The sequence below is a fragment of the Dioscorea cayenensis genome, chromosome 7, assembly GCF_009730915.1.
Source record: "Dioscorea cayenensis subsp. rotundata cultivar TDr96_F1 chromosome 7, TDr96_F1_v2_PseudoChromosome.rev07_lg8_w22 25.fasta, whole genome shotgun sequence".
Taxonomy (NCBI): domain Eukaryota; kingdom Viridiplantae; phylum Streptophyta; class Magnoliopsida; order Dioscoreales; family Dioscoreaceae; genus Dioscorea; species Dioscorea cayenensis.
In genome coordinates, this window is record NC_052477.1 from 14299882 (window position 1) to 14315296 (window position 15415).

At 40.6% G+C, this 15415-nt stretch overlaps 1 pseudogene; it reads left to right on the top strand.

Annotated features, from left to right (window-relative positions):
* The first annotated feature begins 266 nt into the window (after positions 1 to 266).
* Positions 267 to 14646, top strand: LOC120265090 (annotated as a pseudogene).
* The last annotated feature ends 769 nt before the right edge of the window (positions 14647 to 15415 follow it).

Sequence of the window (15415 nt, forward strand, 5' to 3'; positions counted from 1 at the left end):
GGACGGGCGTGGTGATAGCACAGTGAGTATCGGGAGCGCATGGGAGCTACTATACCAGTACTCCATGGTGCAGAGAGAGACAATTTATTTGGGGCACATTCTGGCTGAGTAAATGCGCTACTAGAGCCAGTATGTCTGAGCAGGAGTCATTTTCTTAGGCCCATATATCACGAGACTAGTCATAGGCATGGGTTTTCTGGACGCAATTCGAGGGACTGAGAAGGCGAGTATATCCCGCTCCCTTGGGCATAGGGACGCCGAGGGCGATGAGGATAGTTCGCGAGTCCAAAGACAGAGCGTATGTTCTGATTATATCTACCCCGGAGGTAGGAGAGGGAGATAATGATATTATCAAGAGTTCTCAGCTTGCTCCCGAGCCTCAGTCGACACTGGTGGAGACCGAGGTACCTCCTGTAACAGAGGAGCCACCCCCAGTACATATGTTTTCACCGTCTCGAGCCTATGATCATTTTGAGAGACTCGAGAGTGCGGTGGGGGGGCTATGGACAGAGATTGCTTAGGTCCGCGCTACAGATTCTTGAGCGAGACGTTATCCCATCATTTATTCTAAGACCTCGGACCCCTACGGCTTCACCATCACCAGATCCACTGGCAACTTTTGATTATCCCACAGCAACAGAGCCAGAGCGTGACACCGACACTTGATGCGTCGTTCTTTATTTCTTTTTTATTATCTTATTTTGTATTGATGTTAGAGTTGCACTACTCAGAAATGATTTTCCTTCTGAGTATGTCTTTTATTTTCATTTTTTTTTCTCGAGTTGTATTCATTGCTCTATCTTTTATATACTCGAGTTGTTTTTTTGTTTTTATTGAGCTTCACTGAACCTCCTCGTGTATGCGTGCAGATGGTCTGTCAGTATGGGAATCGAGAACTAGTTATGGACACGGCCAAGGTGTTTTTAGCACTTGCCCGTGTGTCTTCACAACCCATTGGAACATCACTCCCAAGGATTTAGCTCCATCAAATGCAAGACTAGGAGTCGGGGAGTATTATTCGATTGCTTCTCCCAAATATATTCTCGATTGATATACATTATTAGTGAGCTTGCATGTGTACATTGGGGACAATGTATAACTTAAGTGTGTGGGGGAGTTCACGTTGCACACATCTTTTATATAAGTTTTGATTGACATACATTCTCACATAACCAGGCGGTTCACCTTAGTTGCAATGATTGTATTCTTGAGTTTAGGAGAAATTTTAACATTGAATGTCTTCATGCTCCAGTTTTTGCTTGAATTTGTAGGAATTTTTTTGTCCCGAATGACACTTGTTGCACTACTCGCTCTTTAAACTCTTTTGGAAACTCATGTTTAATGTTAAAAGGACTAGTTAGTGTTACTTTTTTTGTTAATTCTGCTAAAAAAAATTTATATGTTGTTTGTGCATTAGGGGTGGAAAGAGCTACCACCTATGTTGTATGTAGCTACTCTCATAAGTCAGACACTAGTTATGCCCTAATGAGAGAAAGAGCTATCTCATGGGATGAGTGAAAGCTACCACCCGGTAGAAAGAACTACCACCTCGAAAGTGTGAAAGACACCTTAGCGGCCGCTTGGGGAAAGGGGCTACCTTAGAGAATGTGTGAAGCTACTACCATCTTTTTTTATTTGGTAATGTTTTTTTGTAGATAAATAAGTCCCTTATACTTAGGACTTTTTAGGAATATACTTTGGGTTGAATTGAGTGAGTTTACACACACTTACAGGATTTCGGGTTTGTTGTTCTTTTTTATTCGAGTTTTTGGCTAAAGCATTGTTTTTCGTATTTAGTGTTGAAATTTCCCTTATTTGTAGAATGCTCTCCTTGCATGTTTTGGTAAACCTAAGGCCGAGCACTTTCAATATTTCCTTCTTCTATGCTTCAATGTGTATTTCTTTGCTTGAGGACAAGCAAAAAGCTTAAGTGTGGGGAGTTTGATAAGTGCTTGTGTGATAAGAATGCGAAGTGTTCTTTTCCTTATGATGAGCATTACTTTTATCGGGGTTTTTAGCGCTAATACTTGTTCATTTGTGTTACTTTTTATGCATGTATTGTTGTGAAAGCTAAGTATTAAGAAAAAGAAGCCAAAAAGTAGATCGTGAGCACACTAATTGGTTGAATCTTACAAGGAACAAACACGAAGACACAAATGGGGTATGATGAGTGAATTTGTGCCAACCTCCATGTACTCAAACTATTACAGCAAGTCGTAGGGGCACGAAGGCAGTCACATTCGCATATCCTGACTTGTGCATTAATAGCAAGATCTTCACTAACAAAACCTTTGATTGAAGAAGAGTTGCGATCTACGGCATAAACGTGTGCCCGTTTATGTTGCCTCGATGAAAAGTGTGGAATTGGGAGTATTTTGGCAAAGTACTGTAGAAGGGTACTATAGCAAAGTACTGTAGCAGTTCATGTTCACAGCTGGCCAGAAAACAGATTTCTAGAGAATCCAACGGGCATGTGGAAATTCCACAGGCTTGTGGGAAGAATCGACAGGGGTGTGTGGATTCCCGATTCCAGCCCTATTAAAGCCGCGATTTAGCTCAATTTTAGGAATCTTTTTCCCCTCTTCTCTTCCACTTTTCTCCATCATTTGGGAAGCCGTCGGGTCGGGTTTGGGGACCCTTTTGGTAAGTCTTTGGAGTGGTTTAAGGGATTCGACACCGTGATTGACTTGGAAGAAGTTTATTAGGTGAGCTTTCGTCGACATAGATCCGGCGAGGTGTGCTCTAGGCCGGACAAGGGGACCTTTGGAGAAGCCTTGGCTACTCCACAAGTCCATCGACATGACTACCGAGGGTATTTTCTTATGGAACACTTGTTTTTACTTTCGATTTAATTATTGATTGTATTGTGCTCCATGGAGAGCTAAACCCCCTAGTGAGTCCTTGGATTTTGTAAACCCTAGGATGTTATTGTTTCATTGATCTTTTATTATGTTTTCCTTAATTAATGTTTCAATTGAGTTCAAATCTTGAGTTCTTGTGGAATGATTTCTCCCCTAGAGTGACACTAGGGTTGAGAGTCCATCTTGGTAACCATTGTAGATGGGTAACACACTACGAGGGTTAGGCATTGCTTGATTGGAGAGGGTTGAGAGGGTGAGTCGAGAGGTAGCGGAGCGTCCCCTTTCCCCTCCGATGCGATTTATCCTACCTCTATTTCCTTGTGACTAGGGGCTTTTCGCCCGGACCAAAGGGTTAGGTCTATACATAGGAAGAGGGTTTATCACTTGGTTTCCCTAGAACTCCATGCAAGTTTACACAGTGTGAGGTGTTGAGACTCAGTGATTTTTCCGCTGGAACATAGTATAGAGTTAGTCACGGTTGACCTTAGATTTGGGACCATGTGTTTAAGGATTTCCACGACTCATTGAGTATTGATTAGAAGTATAATAGTTGGTCTTGCACTTGAAACATTAATCCTTGGGGGAGCATTGCCCGAGTACCCCACTTCTATCGATTGCCTTACCTCTCACTTACTTTGGCCTTTCATTCTTGTTTCTTTTTATCTTTATTATCATTACATTTTATCAACATTATCATTGTTCACTTTCATTTGGTTAAGTAGCAATTTAAGTATTTTTACTCCCTACTCTCTGTGGATACGATACCCCACTCACCTGGGATTTATTGCTCGACAAACCAGTGCACTTGTGGGTCACACGCAAGGGGCGTTGTCACCCACAAAATACAATTTAAACTAGACCAAAGAACTAAGGTTCTTGCAGTTTCCTATAATGGAGATCATGAGCCAGTCGACAAAATGTGTAAGAATTTTGCCTTTAACATCAAGAGTTATGATTTCACTGCTGACTTGAGAGTGGTACCAGTGGATGGTTATGATGCATTGCTAGGCTTGGATTGGGTGGAGAAGATGGATGTAACATGCAACTTCAAGTCCAAGACACTATTACTTGATTACAAGGGTGAGGCTATTAAGATACAGGGAGGCAACACAAGTTTTATTCCTAAAGTTAGCAGGATATCAACTATCCATTTGTAATAGTGTGACCATCAGGAGATTGCAGCTGTGGGCTTCATTACAGTAGTGAAAACTGATAGTGCTAGTGACTTGTCTAAAGATCTAGAGCTTATATCTCTTCTATATCAGTTTTTGGATATGTCGATAGAACCCAAGGGTTTAACCCTTCTCCGGACTTATGATCATCAAATTCCTTTAAGGTTTGGTGTGGAACCATTTAAGTTCAGAGCCTACAGTTATCCATTCATTTAGAAGCAAGGAGGTACTAGTCAATAGGGTGATACAATTGAGCAATAGTCCCTTTGCCTCCCTAGTTCTATTAGTAAACTAAAAATATATATTATGGTGCTTTTGTGTTGAGTACAGGGAGTTGAACTGATTGACTATAAAGGATAAGTTTCATATACCTTTTTTTAGTTGATGAACTCTAGAATGAGCTACATGGGGCTCTTTTTTATTCTAAATTGGATCTCCGATTGGGGTACCATCAAATTTAGGTTCAACCACAAGACATATTTAAAACTGCTTTTAGAACTCATATGGGCTACTATGAGTTCAAGGTGATGCCATTCAGCTTAACGAATGCCCCAGCAACCTTCCAAACACTTATCAACTCAATATTTCAACCTTTCCTAAGAAAACTTGTTTTAGTTTTCTTTGATAATATCTTGGTTTATAGTTGATGTTGGAAGGATCATCTTATCCATTTGCAGACGGTTTTGCAAGTCTCGAGGGATCATAAACGTTTTTCTAAGAAGTCCAAGTGTAGCTTTGGTCAGAGCCATATTGAGTATTTAGGGCATATCATATCCATAGATGGAGTCTCAACTGATAAAACTAAAGTTTAGGCCATGTTAGATTGGCCGACTCCCAAAAGCATTAAAGGTTTGAGAGGCTTCTTGGGCCTTACAGGGTATTATAGGAAGTTTGTGAAAGGATATGGGAATCATAGCAGACCTTTGAATTAGTTATTAAAGGATACCCATCATTTCAACATATGAAGCAGACCATGAGTTCAACTCCTAATTTAGGCCTCCCAGATTTTACTAAGCCTTTTGTTATTGAGATTGATGCAAGTGGGACTGGTTTGGGCAGTTTTGATGCAGGACGGCAGGCCATTGGCTTACATGAGTCAATTATTAGCTAACCGACATTTGGTACTCTCAACCCATGAGAGAGAACTTATGGCAATTTTGCAAGATGTTAATAAGTGGAGGCCTTATTTGTTGGGTCACAAGTTCATTATAAAGAAAGATCATTAGAGCTTAATTTTTTTGTGGAACCAAGGTTGTCTACCATTATACAACAAAAGTAATTAAGTAGACTGATGGGTTTTGAATTTGAAATTCAGTATAAGAAAGGGTCTTCTAATGTTGTGGCCAATACCTTATCCCGCCAAAAGGAAGAATTATCAGTATGTGAACTTTCTTGTATCACACCCAAGTGGATGCTTGAAATTAGGGCCAGTTATGAAGGGGATCCTAAAGCTGTAGAATTAATAGCCAGAGCTACACTTTAATCATCAGAAGGTAGTCACATCTCTTTCACTAATGGAGTGCTAAGGATAAATGGTAAATTCTATGTTAGCCCTAATGAGTTAAAACCTAAGATTATTTCAGAATTTTCATAACGATGCATGGGGAGGTCACTTTCGAGGGCTAAGAGACAAACTCCACTGGGGCTTAGTTGCTGCGAGTAGCGAGTGAAGCGTTGAAGTAATCCTTAGTGCTGGGATTTAATCGTGACTAGGTGTCTTTTGCCTGGACCAAAGGGTTAGATCTATATTAGGGAATAGGGTTTATCACTTGGAATCCCCAGAGCTTTTTGCAACCCCAGGCAGTGTGAGGCATCGAGAGTATTCCTTTTCGCTGGGGCATAGTGTAGAGTTAGTCACGATTGACTTTAGGTTTGGGACCGTGTGTTTTAGGATTCCTATGACTTATTAAACATCTGTTAAGAGGCATAATGATTAGTCTTGCATTTGAAACAATAGTCCTATGGTGAGCATTGCCCGGGTGCCCCATCTTACATCGATTGCCTCTCCTTACTTCTATTGTATCTCTTTCTTTCTTCTTTACTTTATTTCTATTTGCATTGATATTGTTCACACTACTCTTAAATAATCTTCACTATAGTTAAACAACAATTCTTGTGCTTCTGAGCATTATTCCCAGTGGATACGACTACCCACTCACAAGGGTACTTTATTACTTCGACAACCCGTGCACTTGCGGTACACACTCGCAAGGGGTGTGTCAGTCATATGAGCTGGCTTTTAAATGAAATGATAATTTGCCATGGTGAGTTAACATGTTAATGATTTATCTCTTTTTTTAGCTAGAGAAACCATATATCCTCAAAACCATAAAAAATATTCCTCTTTCATTACAATAACAAGCCTTTAACGATAAAAAATAATGGAACTTGACAACTAATGGTAGGTTCACAGTTGAATCCTTTTATGGCTTCCTAAACGATGGAGATGTTTGTTATCAAGTGACACAAAAATTTAGAAAGATGCCTACCCCCAAACAGTCAATCTATTTAATTGGCTTGCTTGGGACAACCTAATTCTTACCTTGAAAAATCTAGCGTCTTGAAAATGTGACTTCCTACCACCACGTACTGCCTGTGCCTTTCGACCAAGGTCATATATTTATCCATTATCCCTTCATTAAGAAAATATGGATCTTTCTGACCAGGGTCTTCAAGGCTTCAAGTATTCCGAACTCTCTGAAGGAAATGTTGTGCTTTTGGAGGTCCCAATTGTTACTATTATGCCCTCGAATGCCAGCGAGGATATTTGTCTTAAGGCATTTCATTGGTTTTGATGTTCATATAAATTTTGTGATGATATTTTAATTAAATCTAAACATTATAGTTCTTGTGTATTAAGTTAAATATTTTACTCTTAAATAGTTCACAAATTAAAGAACATTTAATTGGCATTACGGATTCATAAGAATTTATATGACATATATTTTAACAAAAAATATTAGTTGAATACTATAGGATAGTGGGTGCATATGTCATAAATACATCGATGAGATTTAGTGTATTCAAACATAACACATTTGTTTTACTCTTTGACCAGAATTATTGGTTATGATTATATGAATAGACCTTGGACCTGATGTATTATGATCACAATATGCTTGTGACATCTAGCATGTTATTAAGTAGTTAGACTTAATTTACTCTTTTGTAGGGTCAACATTAAAGTGCGGTTAAAAAACTTAGCCAAGATAATCAAACTAATTATGTTAGACACAAAAGGTAGTTTGGCGCATAGTAGTGGTGTCAAGTAAATAACATATGTGAGTGATCGCCAAAAAGAAGTTCATTCTTTCCAAAGTAAACAAGTTAGTATCCTATTGATCATGACTAGGTGAGATTAAAAAACTTAGCCAAGATAATCAAACTAATTGTTAGACACAAAAGGTAATTTGGTGCACAACAGTGGTGTTAAGTAAATAACATATGTGAGTGATCACCAAAAAGAAGTTCATTCTTTCCAAAGTAAACAAGTTAGTATACTATTGATCATGACTAGGTGAGATTAAAAAACTTAGCCAAGATAATCAAACTAATTGTGTTAGACACAAAAGGTAGTTTGGCGCACAGCAGTGGTGTTAAGTAAATAACATATGTGAGTGATCACCAAAAAGAAGTTCATTCTTTCCAAAGTAAACAAGTTAGTATCCTATTGACTATGAGTAGGTGAGATTTAAAAACTTAGCCAAGATAATCAAACTAATTGTGTTAGAAACAAAAGGTAGTTTGGCACACAGTAGTGGTGTCAAGTAAATAACAGATGTGAGTGATCGCCAAAAAAAGAAGTTCATTCTTTCCAAAGTAAACAAATTAGTATCCTATTGATCATGAGTAGGTGAGATTAAAAACATAGCCAAGATAATCAAACTAATTATGTTAGACACAAAAGGTAGTTTGGCACATAGCAGTGGTGCCATGTTTTAGTCTTGTACCATGTTTTTATGATAGTGGTGCCATTGTACATGGCCATGAGACTTGCCTATGCTTCAGTGAAATGGTGACAGATTTGCACACTAGACCAGTGCTCCTGGTTCAACTGGTTTGTTGCACTCTTTCTTGTTCCACTACTCTCCTTCCACTTCATATCCACTAATAACCCTTACTCCATGAACTTCCACTTTATAGCTGCTAACACTCTTCAGAAACTCATACTTCTCACCGTTCTCTCTATCTGGGCCAAAACCAGCTCCAAAGGTTCTTTAGAATGGATTATCACTCTCTTCTCCCTCTCCACTCTCCCCAACACTCTTGTCATGGGCATTCTCTTCGGAAAGGCATGTATGGTGCTTTCTCTGGTAGTTTAATGGTCCAAATAGTTGTACTCTAATGCATCATTTGGTATACTCTTTTGCTCTTCTTGTTTGAGTACCGTGGAGCTCGGTTTCTCATTAGTGAATACTTCCCGGACAACGCTGCGTCTATTGTTTCCTTCAAAGATGATTATAATATTATTCATGAAGTCAGCTGAGCTTGAGGTCAGAGATTTTCTCTCGCAAGTCTCTGACTCCAAGAGCGTTAAACTTAACCAATGTGGAGATTTACTTGTTGCAATTATCTAGAAATCCAACTCTAAGAGAGTCTAGCTTTAATCACAATGAATTTTTCTCTTTGGTTGGTAATGATTGTTAGAGAAATAACCCATGAAATCAAGAACTTTTGATTTGAATGTTTAGTACACCTCATTCACTATATTTCCAGATGCTTAAATAACAAAACTTTACAGACGAAAGTAAAACCTATGGAATTAGAACCGACCAAAATAGGAATTATGCCAACTCATGAACCGTAAAACAGGGAAACAAGTTCTAGTGGCTTCACACAATACATGGAGGCAGGTGACTGTGCAGCACAGCTCCAGTCCAATCATGTCTGGATTAATAGGTCACATACCCCCTCTTAAGCCTGACATGCATCCAGATCACAAACACCAAACTCCTAACAAGGCTTTCATCAGTGTATCGGCACACTGTTCACCGGTGTTTACAAATTCTACCACAATCTGTCCTCTCTCCACACATTCTCTGATAAAATGAAATCTTGTTTCTATGTGCTTGCTTCATCCATGAAATACAGGGTTTTCATGAGATCAATGGCAGATTTGTTATCAACAAAAAGGGTCACTGGTTTTAGATCTGTCCTGGTTAATTCACTAACAAGATTCCTCAACCAAAGGGCCTGGCAAGCTGCTGATGTGGCTGCCACAAACTCAGCTTCGCATGATGATAACGCCACTATTTTTTGTTTTTCGGAATTCCAGGATATCAGATTTTCATTGAAGAAGAAAGCCATACTACTTGTGCTTCTTCTCCCATCCTTGTATCCTGCCAAATCGTTGTCCGAGTACCCAGAAATGCTCACTTCTTTATGTCCCTTCATGTAAATGAGTCCAGAGTGAATTGTCCTTCTCAAGTATCTCAGAATTTGTTTAACCACCTTGTGATGTATGACTGTAGGTCTCTCCATATATCTGCTCGTCATCCCAACGGCATATGACAAGTCCGGCCATGTATGCAAAAGGTATCTAAGACAGCCAATGATTCATCTATATTCTGTGGAATCAGCCGGTGTGCCTTCCAAGTCCTTGTGCAATTGCATCTTGGGTTCCATTGGGTACTTTGATGCATTGCAATCTGCCATTCCAAATTGAGATAGAACTTTTTTGGCATAAGCTGATTGTTTGAGTAGTATTTGGTCCTTCTGCTGCTCTACTTCATTCCCTAAGTAATAGGAAAGAGGTCCCAAGTCACTCATCTCAAATTCCATCATCATTTGCTCCTTGAATCTCTTGACTTCTTCAGTGTTGCTTCCTGTCACAATGAGGTCATAAACATACACTCCAACAATCACACTTGCCTCTCCTTCTCCTCTAGTATATACTTCCTGTTCTTGAGTGCATTTACTTAAACCGAGTCCTTTTAGACTCCTGTCCAGTCGGGTGTTCCAGGCCCGTGGGCTTGCCGTAATCCGTAGAGAGCCTTCGACAATTTGTACACCATATGCTTTTGGTTTTGTATCTCAAACCCCTCCGGTTGAGTGACATAAACATCTTCTTCAAACTCCTCGTTAAGAAATGCAGATTTCACATCCAGATGGTGTACCTTCCAGCCCCGATTTGTGGCAAGTGCAAGAATGACTCAAACAGTGTCAAGTTTTGCAACTAGCGCAAACACTTCTTCGAAGTCGATACCTTGCCTTTGTACATAACCTTTAGCCACCAGCCTTGCTTTGTGTTTGATTATATGTCCATCTGAATCTTTCTTCAATTTATACACCCATTTCAGGTCGATGGGTTTGTAACTTGATGGGAGTTCAATTAGGGTCCACGTGTTGTTCTTCTCAATGGACTCCAACTCCTTCTCCATTGCTTCAAACCAGCAGGCCTCGGTCGCAGCTTCTCGGTAGCAGGATGGCTCTTCAGACATCACCATCATCATCTCACCCTCTTTTTCATTGCAAGCGACCACTTCTTCAAGGTTGGTGTAGATGTTAACGAGGGACCTGAAACGGACTGGCCCATCATGGGAGTCCAGTGTAGATGACATCCGAGATGAGGTAGTTGTCTGGGTACTCGATGGTGGTGTAGACAAGTTTGATGCTTCTACCGTGGGTGTCGTGACTCCCGAAGATGGCATAGCACCTCCCGTGTCCGCTATAACATGTGGATCGTCGGAGTAGAATGTGTCAAAGACAATGAATTCGAGCAACTCCACTTCATTGTTATCACCTGCATTTCATTTCCAATCAAGATTTTCTTTGAAAAACAACATCTCTACTTAAAGTTTGCCTCGGCACGAGATCAAATAAGCGATGAGCTTTGCGACCTACCTCGACACATAGGGTATACCATGGGTGAGCTCACGTCATCAAGCTTTTTGATATGAGGAGTTGTATTCTTTACATACACCACACAACTAAATACTCTTAGGTGTACGAGGCAAGGTTTTATCCCCATTCAGGCTTCAAATCGGGTGCATGTTCCTAGTGCTTTGGTTGGGAGACGGTTAAGCAAATAAACTTCATGCCTGACCGCCTCTCCCCAAAACCTTGTGGGCACCAAGATACTATTGAGCAGTGATCGTTCCACAACACCATTATGTTGTGGTGTGTAGGGAGCCGTGAGATGCTGTTTAATGCCTTTATTTTCACATAAACGAGTGAACTCCATGGACAAGAACTCGCCGCCGTGATCCGTTCGAAGTGTTCTGATCTTGTGTTTTGTCTTGTTCTCCATCAATGTTCTGAACTTCTTGAATGCGTGGAATGCATCACTCTTTACTGCAAGTATATACACCCACATCTATCGGGTGAAATCATCAACAATCAAGAGAAAGTACTTGTTACTGGCGAGTGTACAGGGAGAGATCTGCCCGCATATATCAGCATGGAGAAGTTCAAGTGGCCTCTCTGCTCTGAAATTTGCCTGATGCGGGAATGGTGAACGTGCATGCTTAGCAATTACACACGTCTCACATAGCTAATTCGGGTGGATCAGCAGTGGCATACCAACCTCCATCTCCTTCTCCCCTAAGAGCCTCAAGTCATGGAAATTGACATGACCGAGCCTAACATGCCATAGCAATGCTGGATCTTCGATGATTGCTAGAAGACATACCGGCTTGATCGTCTTCAAGTTTATTTGGTATAACCAGTTTTGCGTCCATTTTACTGACATTAGGAGATTCCCGCTCTTATCGAACACCTTCTCGGTGTCTCCCGCCATGAGCACTTCATTCCCATCTTCGGTCATCTGCCTAAGGCTTATAATGTTACTACAAAGTTTTGGAATGTAGTATACCTCTTGGAGAGCCTTCTAATCACCGTTCTTGTAGGTAAACATAACTATTCCCTTGCCTAAGATTTGGACTGTTGGCCCGTCACTGAGCCTCACCCTCCCGATGACAGCTTCATTTAATTCTTGAAACTTCACGCGATGGCCACTCATGTGATTACTAGCACCATTGTCGAGGTACCAGAGATCTTCATTTTCTTCCTTCTTATTGTCGTGGTGCCTATCTAGCAGTGTTCTCTCTTCGTTGAGCAATGCAGCATCATGCCACTCTTGCCTAGTGCGTGCCCCTCCATGGGACATGGTTAGTAATAGTGTAGGCTCTTTGTTGACGATGCGAGTGAGATGAGCTTCATCGTCGCGCCACTTTCCATGGCGCTCAGACGCGTAATGGTTCATTTTCTTGCACTTGAAGCATTTTATGTGACTCTTGTCACGAGTGCCACTTACGGTGCCGTTAGTGCTTCCTCCTGTACTTTCTTGACGTGGCGCACTACGGCCACCGAGGCCGCGACCACGCCACCATCCACACCCTCTTGCATGATCAGGATTTCTGGAGCCACGACCCTTTTCACCTGACGAAGTGTCGCCGATGACCCCCCTTCTGTCGCGCCTGGCACTTAGCCTAAGTAAGCAAGAGCTGCCATCAGCGTTGCTACGTGGCCATGTTACTCGCTCCTCTAATGCTTTTAGCCATCCTACCACCTCCTCAAATGCCATGGTCTCGAGATCATAGAGCTGCTCGATCCCGGTGACAATGGGGAAATATTTGTCAGGGATGGAGTCGAGTAGCTTCTTGACAAGGATGGAGTCTTCAAGTGTACCGCCAAGGATGGAATATTTACTAAACATAGCGCTTAGTTTGCAAGCGAACTCATCAACAGTTTCATTCTCCTTCATCCAGAGGGCATCATACTCGCTCTTTAGTGTCTGCAGACGGCGTTCTTCACCCGATCAGCACCTAGGTACCTTGTCTTGAGACTATCCTAGGTGTCCTTCGCTGTCTTCTTTATTAGTATTTGGAGAAAAATGTCTTTGGGGACGAACAATAGGATATGTGCTCACGCTGCCTCGTCCTTCTTTGCATCTACTTGTGCTCCTTCCGCCGGTTCCACAGCCTCCCATGTTCCTTGGGCATCAAGGATGGCCTCCATCCTTACCGCCCATGCCGAATAGTTTGAGGGGTTCAGCATCGGAAAACAGAATGACACCCCGCCACTCACCTTTGCCACCTACTGTGGAACAATCGACATTTTGTGGAGTCAAGGATACTTAGACGTTCAACCTGGGCTCTGATACTAGATGTTAGTGAAGTAACCTAGGAAATCAAGAACTTCTGATTTGAATGTTTAGCACACCTCATTCACTATATTTCCAAATGCTTAAATAACAAAAACTTTACGACCGAAAGTAATACCTATTGAATTAGAACCTAACAAAATAGGAATTATGCCAACTCATGAACCGTAAAACAGGGAAACAAGTTCTAGTGGCTTCACACAATACATGGAGGTAGGGGACTATGCAGCACATCTCCAGTCCAATCATGTCTGGATTAATAGTTCACAATGATGAGGAAAATGAAGGCCATGGTGGTGCTAAGCTTAATGGTTTGTTGTCTCCAATGGTGGGGAAGAAAAAGGTGAATGGGAGTAATGGTGCTAATAAGGACTTGCATATGTTTGTTTGGAGCTCTAGTGCTTCACTTGTGTCAAAGAATACTACAGCAGGTGAAAGATCTTTACTATACCAATGTTTGTAGAATTTTTATTGACTCTGTTTTCAGTGTTTGTGATTTTGTTGAATTTTTTTAGCGATGACGTGATGTTTTGCAATGAGTGTAGCTTCAGGAATTAGGAAAGGGATGGTGGGAATGGGACAAATAGGGGTCTGATATTATGGCTGAGCACAATGTCAAAGATTGTGGAAAGGCTGTGGCAATGCCAGTTGCCAGTGTGATGACCAGGCTCATTCTTATTATGGTTTGGAGGAAGCTTATTAGGAATCTAAACACTTATTCTAGTCTTATTGGTCATATTTGGTCTTTGGTCTCCTTCAGGTATATAGTTACTTCTAGATTTGATTTGTTGCTTTAGTCTAGAACTTGATGTTAACTTGATTGTGTTGGGGTAGGTGGGGACTGAAATGGCTGCAATAATAGCTTGTTCTGTATCCACTCTGATGCTAGGCTTGGAATGGCTATGTTTAGTCTTGGTATGATGATATATTCTTCAATTTTGAGTAGATTGGTATCGTGGTTTTTATTTTGAGTAGTGATTCAAGTATACAATTTGGTGACATATGCATAGGGTTGTTCATGGCATTGCAACCCAAGATGATTGCTTGTGGCAACTCTGTTACAGCCTTTTCAATGGCTGTAAGATTTATACTTGCTCCTCTTGTGATGGTTGTGGCTTCTTATGTTGTTGGATTACGAGGTGCGCTTCTCCATGTTAGCATTGTTCAGGTTGAAAAATTAAAACATAAATTGCCATGATGCATGTTGCCCCATTTTTGGCCACTAATTTATTGTATTCTTATGACTTAAAATGCAGGCGGCTCTGCCTCAAGGAATTGTTCCATTTGTATTTCCCAAGGAATACATTGTGCATCCAAAGATTTTAAGCACAGGGTACCAACTCTTTATCACATATTTTTGATGAAATATGGAATATATTTAGTGAAGTCTAATAGTGAGTTGTGTAACTGTTGCAGAGTTGTTTTTGGCATGCTAATTATAGTTTTTGGCATGCAGATTTTAAGCACAGTGTACCAACTCTTTATTACTCGACCTTTGAAGCATCAATAGGGTCAAGTGGCTAATGACCAAAACATTAGAGGAGACTTGATTTTGTTGTTTTTTTTATAAGCCTTTTAATCTTGTTTGGAAACTCTCTTAACATAAATCAGCAAATTTTTATTATTACCTAGTTATGGTCTTACATATACCTGCGTTCTTCTACATCCCTGCCTTTTATATTAATTCAAGAACATTCTGATTGTAGAATGACACTTCAACCGGATGCTTATTGTTGCCATTGTTGTTTTAGAGTTATTCACTGTATTTCATACAAAGGTGGTCAAATCTGCATCTGTTATTAAATGACACTTTGTCATGGGCAAGGCCAAGGTGTTCTGGCACTTGGCCGTGTGACCTTCACAACCCATTGGAACAACACTCCCATGGACTTAGCTCCATCAAATGCAACACTAGGAGTCAGGGGAGTATTGTTTTGATTGCTTCTCTCACATCTAAATTTAATTGATTTACATTATGAATGAGCTTGCATGTGTACATTGGGGATAATGTACAACTTAAGTGTGTGTCTGTGGGGGGGGGTGGGGTGGGGAGGGGGAGTTTCATAGTGCACGCATCTCTTTTATAGTAGTTTTGATTGATATACATGCTCACATAGCCAATGGCGGTTCACCTTAGTTGCATTGATTGTATTCTTGAGTTTAGGAGAATTTTTAACATTGAATGTTTTTATGCTCTAGATTTTGCTTGAATTTTTAGGAATTTTTGCCCGATTGACACTTGTTGTACTACTCACTCTTTGAACTATTTTGTAAACTCA